Raw genomic sequence first — 9,389 nt, forward strand, 5'->3', positions numbered from 1 at the left:
AAAATAATGTGTTTTTTGAACATTAAAGCATGTCAACATATTCTGTTACACCAAATACACAAAATAATTATCTTTAAAGGAGCATCATATGACCCCTTTAACATAACTTCATATATTTCTACATAACGTTTCATTGATTAAGATGTTTACAAATACTGTATATCACTACTAGGGTTGCAAAGGGGTGGAAATTTTCCAGAAACTTTCTAAAAATCCCTGGAATATTCCAAAAAAATTCTGGAAAATTTCCAAAATATCTGGAATATTTCCGAAATTTACTGGAAAGTTTCCACCTTTTTGCAACCCTCATCACTACACCTTTAGATTTTACCTGCAGATGTTCATTTTTGTGTTTACAAATATGTAAAGGTCATATGATCATCAGCACATCATGAATGAGTTATTTATTGTGTTTAAGAGCTCTCAATGCAATTTAATCAAAATGCCACTTATGATATAAAAAATGGCATCTCTAAGTAATCCTGTAGTTTTATTAAATCAAGCATTTTAAATTAAATTTAAAATAAAAATTATGTAAATTCATACATTAAAGATTTGACATGATTTTAATTTCCTCAGTTTATGTAATGATTTATTTAATTATTCATTAATTTAGTCCAATTTCTTCTAGTTTTTTAAACAGTAATGACCAATATAACCATACTGCTCATTATTAATATTATTTTAGCTAGAAGAAAATAAACTAAATGAAAATATTTAATTGGTATATATAATATAGTTTATAAAATCATGCATTTAAAATTTTATTTAAAATAAAATAAATGCATAGATTAAATATTTGATGGGTGGTTTTAATTTCCTCAGTTTATTTATTCATTCATTTATACATTCATTCACTTAGTTTAATAATATAATCATACTGCTCATTGTTATTATTACTATTATTATTATTTTACCTAGAAGAAAATAAACTAAATGAAAATATTTAATTTGCATATTTAGTAGTGACAATGTATTTTAAATTTGTATAATATATATACTACATAAATGTTATACTATATTTACCATTAGTTTTAGTTTTTTAATTAAAAAAATTATATTAAATATATATAATTAATTATTATAATTCTAAAATTTTTACTATTGAATACTCAAATTATTTTTATGTTGGATTTATTTGAAGTATTTTATCTTCCTAGAATGCGGGCGTTGTGCTAGCAGTATAGCGTGACAGTGATGACTGTATAATGTTTCGGAGGGTTAAATGTTCTGCTCTCTGCATGCTGAGAACTCTGGGCTGCTCTTCCTGCTCTCAGCAGCTCAATAATCCGACCCTTCTTATCAGGTCGTGTGTTTTGGCGGGCTCAGCTTCTCTCTCTGACTCACTGCCAGTAAATGATGGCACTCATGTACTTGCAGTCGCTCCAGAGCTGGTTTGGAACAGGAAATGCGGTTTCATCAGTGGCTGGGTGGCGTCCAGTCGCTGACATCAGCTGTCAATCATACCAGAACATTTGTTGAATTCAGTCATGATGAGGACGGATCTCATGTGTGCTTCATTTGACAGGACTCTTTCATTTGTCTCTTTGTGTTTGCAAACTCATGTCTGTCTGTCTGTGTACAAATTCTATTCATTACTGAGGTAATTGTTAAATGTTCAAGACTTTTACTGGAATTTTTACTGGAATTACCAGGAATTTTCTGGATTCTACACAAATATAACGGAAGTCTGTGTGGCAAGACATTGCACTAGGATACATGTTAAAATACTCAAGGTTTCAGAAGTATAGCCACAATATTTAAACACTAAAATGAGGCTATAGTAGGACCAAATCGTTTATATCTTGTGTGTGCAAATGTCTGATATCAAACTACTTGAAAGAGCCAGTTTAAATAGAAATCCTGGAATTACAAAGTTAATTAACCTAAAACAGTAATGACAACACCAAAATTATGATTTAAAGGGATAGTTCACCTAAAAAGGGTTTTTTTTTTTGGACCCCACTGACTTTCAGAGAGAGAGAGAGAGAGAGAGAGAGAGAGAGAGAGAGGGAGAGAGAGAGAGATTCCTAGTAATAAAGTCAAACAGATTGAAACGACACAAGTGTGAATAAATGAAAGAATTTTCTTTTTTTCCTCCCCCTTTAAACAACTTCATGACATTTTTGTATGGAAATATTAGAGTATATGCATATACTATTATAGTTTTTATTAATATTTTGATATTGCGTTTTTATTTTATTTTTATTTTTGTATTTTTATTTTGTTATTTTGTCAATTTTAATTTTTGTTTAAGTTTTAGTATTTTTTGTATGCTTTTATTATTTTCATTAGTTTTTTATGTCTATAGTTTTTATTAACACATTGAGTTAAACTAAATGAAAATGAGAATGGTTGCCTTGGCAAATTTTTTTTTTTATTATATATTTTATTTTATTTCAGTTGAAGTAATTAATTTTTTTATGGTTTTACTGAACTAGTCTAGCTTTCTAATACAACATTGTACATTATGAACATTGTTGACTATGTGATGAATTGCTTTTGTTCCTCTATTTTAAGTCACTCTGGATAATGCATAAGTGTAAATACTACTATAAATTAAAAGAAAAAAAAAGAAAAGAAAAATGAAGTTGTTGTCTGTGGTAATTGATGCACTTGTTCTGATCCCAAATTTTTGCTTGAAGCAAATTACAAAATAAAATCTTTCCAATCTCTCAACAAAATATTTGTATTTATTATTAATTTAACTGAAAATACCACACATCGAACCTTCCGGGCAACACTTACTCTGACACCTCCATTACTGCAATATTCTTCAGATAACACAGCATATGGCCTGTTGCTACGGCGACTCCTTCTTAATTACAATATTCCTCTTCGAAAAGTCGCTTTCAATGTGCTGACCTTTAGGAAACAAGAGAGACTGTGAAACACGGAAGGTCTAAAGTAAGACCTCACTTTCTGCTCACAATATGCTCAACAAAAGCTGTTCATTCTTAATTAAGAGAGAGTAGTTGTGTTACTGCACATGTGTATAGATGTGGTTTTGGATACTTATACACATCACTGTAACAGCTACGAAATATATATGATAAACGCAAGACTATATCATGTAAATATGTCACATACATAATTTACTACCCAAACAAATATATATTTACAATATAGAGGTGGATGGGGACCCTTAAACACAGATGTATGAACACACAAGCATCTGCTTTGATGTCGATGATCATTTTCACTTCAACATGTTTGCTGTGTGAAAATTGAATATGGTGTAAGCGAGGTGTTATGTTGCTATGTTGGGTTTTTGTTAAACTAAAGAACTTGACAACTGTATAAGCACCTGTACACTTCTGCGAAGATATTTTGTCTCATATTTCTGTTGACAGATAGTGTATGATGAGGACAGGAGTGCTGGACAGGGAAGGAAACAGGTAAACAATTCAGTTCCATCCACAAATATTCTATTTTGCAATGTAAAAGTACGCTATTTTCTGGATTCAATAGTGAATAACTAAGAATAACGAATAAAAAGTGTGGAAAAAAACTAAAACTATTTGCATTGCAGTGTGTTCATGATTACTTCAATATATTAAAATAATATCATGACAAATACCTGTTTGCAAGATCAAGCAGATCGTTTTGACCGGAAGCAAATGACACCGGAAGCCTCGCACATTCAAGTTACAAATGGCCGCTCTAAGGCATACATTAAAACAACTGTATGTACGTTTTTTTTTACCAAAAATCAAAATCACTCTAATGGTACAGTGGCGTCTAAAAAGGTGAATGGCTTCTGTTTCTTTCACAAACTTCTGTTCTAAGAGTTTGTAAGTTTGATGAGTGAGCGGGTACGAAATTCCGCGAAAAGGACGGATTACTTTACAGCCAGTGTTGCCAGATTGGAAATGTCCAAGTATCGTACCAGAAGCTCAAAATTATCGTATTTGGAAAATAATTATCGTACACGAGTAAAAACGTACAGAATACAGCTATTTATCTACTAGACTAGAACAACAACTTTTTGACACAACCTTCAAATTACCACAATAAATAAATACACTTTAAAAAATAAGTGTAATTTTAACTGTAACATTTTGTAAAAACGCTACGGAAAAAACTGTTAATAGGTTAACAGTAAGTTCCCGTACTATATACAGGGAAAAACTGTAAAATATCTAACCAGACATTTCATGTAATTTTACAGTAAAATGCTGTTAATTTGACAGTTTTTAGAAGTAAAAATAACAAATCAATGTATAATTAACAGTCAAAAACTGTAAACTGATATTCCCAGAATTCCCTGCATGACACTCCACATTTGAAAGTATTTTGTTTAAATAATCATGTTTTTTTAATAGCTTTTGTTATTAGTTATGTTTATGTTGGGCTTTGATTCTTCATGTGGCTTTCTCTTTTACCACCTGCATTATTATGGTGGTTGTCAGTATGTTAAAGGTACAAAACAGATTTTAATAGCAGTGTGCATTGTTGAATTTACTGGTTTACATTCAAATTTTCTTGTTTGTAAATTACAGTTTTGTACTGTAAATGTGTTTACAGTTTTTCTGTATTTTTTACAAAATTATTCCGGCAACCACAGCTGCCAAAATTATTTTGTAAAAACGACAGAATTTTTTTTACAGTGTAACTATGCTAGGGCCCTATGAAATACGTTTTATTTTTTCCCAAATTCCTTATTTTTTTAATTCCAAATAATTTTTTTTTGGGATTCTGTTTTTTTCCCCCCCATTTAAATTTTTCTGGACTCCTTTTTAAATGGTTAAATTAAATTGTATTATTTGAATGCATAAAATCTACTTTTATTTATAGCCTTATGATTTTTTTTTCTTTAGAAATTCTGCATTGTGTATTTAAATTTTTCTGGTTATCGAATGAAGGCATAACACATTAATTTAATTGATCTTTTAATTAATGAAAATTAAACAAATTTTATTTTTTGGCAAACAAAGGGGATTTACAATTAAAATTAAAACATGGAAGAAATATTGTGATTATTCCTTAATAATTTTAGTAGTAGTAGTTGTACGTACATTCTACTGAACAATAGTAATACATTTTTGGCAGAAACTATATATTTTTGACTCTCAGAGCAGTTCTGGGGATGTTGTTCATGTATTTATGTCCTATTTAGTGAGAAGGCAGATGCTGAAATCACCGCGAGCATCATGTGCGCTTCAGTATGTGTGTAGTAAACAAAACCGCGTGACATTCATTCAGACCATAGACTATGATTCAGACAGACACAGAACATGCAGGATTTATATTTAAATAGCCTTTTTGCAGCTTATAATATTTACAGATACTAGTCCATATCACAATTTAAGTGTAATGACCTTCCTTTGATTAATTCATCCAAACTTTGACAAATTCCGTGACATTCCGTGTTATACAGTAAATTCCCTTGACTGGATTCCGCAATTTCATCCGTGTTTTCCACATCGCGGAAATCATAGGGCCATAGGCGTACCTTGTGGGAAGGTCCAAACTCCACCTCTGAGTCACTGTCATCAGAATCCTGCGTGTTGCCGGATGTTGAGGGGCCTGAGGTGTGTACCACCCATTTAGAGCATCTGTAACGAGCCGATTTCATGGCTTTGTTTTGATGAGGTTGACTTTGGAAAAAACACGTTCTGAAATTTCGAAATTATCGTACATTATGGGATTTTTTCCATTATTGATCGTACAGAGGTCAAAATTATTGTAAAAATACAATAATTATCGTACGTCTGGCAACACCGGCTCTGTGCAAGATCATTGATTCCGTATGGTATGCAGTTAGTTAGCGCAGTATTTGGAATGACAGCATTTATTTGGCGAGGAAGCTCTTCACCTGTCTGACGCCTCTGGATTTTGCATGAAGAGCTATTATAGTTTGGGATTAGTCATGATTTCAAAGGATGAAGAGATTTTGCCATAATTAAAGCTTCTCAGATATTTGTAGATTTTGTTTTCAGTTCTGTATTCTGTTGGTCCAGGATTCACAACTCCTCAACGTCTGAATACAGAGGCCTGTTTAACATCACATTGTGAGACATTTCTTGTCACAATCACAAGAAGTTAAGTCGCAATTGTGACACATATAGGGACAATGTGAGATATTAAGTCAGAAATCTGATGTATAAAGTCACATTGTGATATATTAAGTCAAATATGACATATTAAGTCACAGTTATTTAATATTATAAAACAATCACAAGAAATTAAGTCATAATTGTGACTAGGGCTGTCAAAATGACTGAAAAACTAAATTCGAATTTTCCACTTAAATATAATCAAAATTCGAATTATATTCGAATTTAAAAGGCATAATTTCAGTTAGGGGGAAAAAAGCTTTTGGCTTCTCTCCTGAGGCCACAAGAGGGCGCATCGAGCAAAATATTATGCATGTTTCTTCAAAGCGTAATAAAATAACACGACTATATTTGAAAAAAGTGTATAATGTTTAAAATAATGCTTATAAACCATATATAATTAATAAAGTTGCTTAAACAATTAGAAAAAAAACCAGCACCATGCATGTATGTATAGTTTAATACAAAGGACTGAAAACCAATCACAAAGAGTAGGCTACTTTCTTCATTTAAAAACAGTGAGGATGGGGAAAACTGCCATAAAGTCTTGAGACATGTTTTTTAAAAGGTCTGGCAACACTGTTTACGGTAGTAACTATCCACTGTAATTACGACAGTGATTTTCACTCACTTAACTGCAGGGGGCTCCAAAGTCGCAAAATACACAAAACATTATTAATTTATAGATGAATGTTATTTTTGCACTATTATTGTGTTATATTTTATTCATTATTCTTCATAGCATGAAATATATTTAATATATATATTTATTTATTATTTTACAATATTGTTGAATATTCCAATTATGTTTTATTACTCGGCATTGACAAGGTATTTCCATCTTCCAAGATTGAAGCTGTTGTGAAAACTGTATATAGAGTGACAGACAGTCATATGAGCAGCACTCACTCATGTCCCCATCATTGCATTAGATACATAGAAAAGCAAGTGCAAGTGTTTATTTGAAAGATGAAACAAAAACACCTTAAGTAAAATATCTGGTATAATAAAAAGTTTTTGGTTGCAAATGAAAAAAACAGTAGATATACTGTTCAAAACGAACAAAACAACTAAAATCATGATTAAGAGACATTAAGCAAAAATGATGAGGAAAAAGTTATTGGAAAAAAGATTTGAGTGCATATGACTACTGATTTGACTATGTGTCTAATGCAAAGAAATTTCTTAGTGTCTGAATTCTGTGGGGTCATCCATTCTACTTTCCTTCATTTAACAGTGCCACCTAGTGGCAGATTTTGTTTCAATACTGTTAATAATAATAATACTAATTAAAGGATCCCTTCTCCCACAAGTGAGAATTCTGTCATCATTTCCTCACCAAATAGCCCCAAACATGTATAGTTTTCTTTCTTCTGAGGAACACAAAAACAGAGGTCTAGTGCAATGTTCACGCTGCTCTTCTCCATAAAATTGAAAGGACATCGGCTATTGCATACATTTTCGAAAACAATCTGCCAGTATATACTGTGCATACTAGTATAGTAAGCATTACCTTCCTTAGAGAAAATCAGTTCTCTCATAATAACAGTGACACCTAAGTGGCAGAATTTGCCGAAATCTTCACATATTAAAGTCCCACTGTAGTCAGATATTTTATCCTTTAAAACTCCTCTTTGATCATCAAAATGACATATTTAAATGTTTTTTTCTTGTGAAAATAATTTTCTCATGCCTTAAAATAACTTGAATGTAACTCTACACCCTTACCTCATTTACTATACGCAGATATATGAATATGCTAATGAGCCCCGCCTCCACTCAGTCACACCAGCCAGGGCCTCCTGATCCACGGATAATGACTGCTAAAACTGTTTTTACTAGCAGACAACTACAGTGGATACTGTAACAGTCGTTACAATTAAAATTAAAAACACCACATAGACAAATAAACAACATAAAAAACTTGATTTTCACTACAGGGGGACTTTAACATAATATTAACACCGTTAAATATTAAGGAACAATTCATCCCAAAATTTTAATTCCTCATTATTTGCTCAACCTCAAGCCTCCTCATATGACTTTGTTTCTTCTGTTGAACACAAAAGGAGAAATTAAGCAGAAAGTACACGCTGCTCTTGTCCATACAATAAAAGCATTTAGTGACTGCCAAGATCCAAAAAGGACCAAAACACACCATAAAATCATCACAAAGTACTCCATATGCACTATATTTCAAGTCTTCTGAATCCATACAATATCTTTGCAAGAGGTACACACACACACACACACACCAAAATAAAGTAAAAAAAATATAAAAATATTAAATATAAAAAAAATATTTAGGCCTAAATTTAAGACATGTATTTGAATTGCATATACAATATCCATCCATTTGGATTACATAGTTTAAAAATAAACGAATAAACTATTTGTGATGCTTAATTGTCGGTTGCACATAAATCAAGCAGTTAAGATTACTGTATGTTTTAAATACACAATAACCAGGTTTATATATTCATCATCATGAAATCCATTTTTAACTAAATGAATTTAATTTTCATGATGAACAGATTTATGCTGACTAAGCAAATTTAATAAATGCATTATGAAAATATGATTATGTAAATAAAATCAAATGCAAACAGTTAATAATAAACTATGCTGTGATTTTTTTTGTTTGTATTTATGCATGACTGACAATTATGCAGCATAAAGTTTATTAGTTTATCTTTAAACTGTGTGATCCAAATGGATGGAAATTAATTACGCAATTAAAATGTATAAATATTAAATTATAGGCTAATGTATAAGTCATAAATTTAGGTGTGTTGAACAAAAGAAATCATACGAGTTTGGAAATGAAATGAGAGAGAGTAAATTATAACATAATTGGATTTATGGAGGAACTATTCCTTTTTCTTCTCAAATCACATACACTTCAGTCCCAAAAACAGCAGCACATTTGTTCTGAGCCCTTTAAGTTGATGTTTATTGTGAATCACGCGTGTGCAGAGAGAGGATTTTCTCTTTCTCTGCGTCCTGCTCAAAAACAGACATCATGGGGACGGCTAGACACTAAAGATCACAGTGTCACCTTTAACAAACTGAACATGATCAGCTCACACACACACACACACACACACACACACACACACACACAGGCTTAGCATCCATGACCTCTAGTAAATGGTCTGAATCTACAGGAAACTTTACTGTAAACCACAAGGCAAACTAAATCATGTGACCCATGTAATAAAATTAATATTTGCTTCATCTCAGGAGAAATGCACATCCATTACTTACTCTCATTTTGTCAGGGTAAACAATGCTATTCATTTTGCTGTGTAAAAATATGGAGGGGGGGGG

This window comes from Sinocyclocheilus anshuiensis, unplaced genomic scaffold (assembly GCF_001515605.1).
Source record: "Sinocyclocheilus anshuiensis isolate Anshui unplaced genomic scaffold, SAMN03320099.WGS_v1.1 scaffold2181, whole genome shotgun sequence".
Taxonomy (NCBI): domain Eukaryota; kingdom Metazoa; phylum Chordata; class Actinopteri; order Cypriniformes; family Cyprinidae; genus Sinocyclocheilus; species Sinocyclocheilus anshuiensis.